The following is a 652-nucleotide window of genomic DNA, read 5'->3' on the forward strand; positions in this document are numbered from 1 at the left end:
ACAATATAATACAATACAATACAATGCAATACAATACAATATAATATAATAAAGTAGAATAGAGTAGAGTAAAGTAAAGTAGAGTAGATTAGAGTATAGTAGAGTAGAATAGAGCAGAATAGTAAAGAATAGAATAGTATAGAATAGATTAGAATATAATAGAATAGAATAGGATACAATTGATTTCGTCAAATAGAATATAATAGGATTGGATAGATTAGGAATAGAATATAAAATAATAGTATATAACAGTAAAGAAAAGAATAAAATAGAACAAGAATAAGTTAAATTGCCTAATTTAATTATTTCCATTGAACACAATAACAAAATTAAGAGCAGTAATTATTATCACGGAACAATGAAACTAAATAAAATAAAACCTAATTAAAAAGAATACAAGGTTATTCATCACATCACTGCAATAATCTGTTTTCAAATTAATATTTATTATTTAATCATTCCTATCGATGTTATTTAAGTTCTTTCGTACAAATACGTTTCGTAAGAATCATTTTTCATAAAGGATTGATGATTATAGCTAATTTCAGAAAAAAGATTGTCTGACCATGATTAATATTTTTTATTTTTTCTCGCAATAGACGATAAGAACATATTTATTATTCCCGAATTAATAGATATTCATAAACTTCGT

This window comes from Belonocnema kinseyi, chromosome 5, assembly GCF_010883055.1.
Source record: "Belonocnema kinseyi isolate 2016_QV_RU_SX_M_011 chromosome 5, B_treatae_v1, whole genome shotgun sequence".
NCBI lineage: Eukaryota > Metazoa > Arthropoda > Insecta > Hymenoptera > Cynipidae > Belonocnema > Belonocnema kinseyi.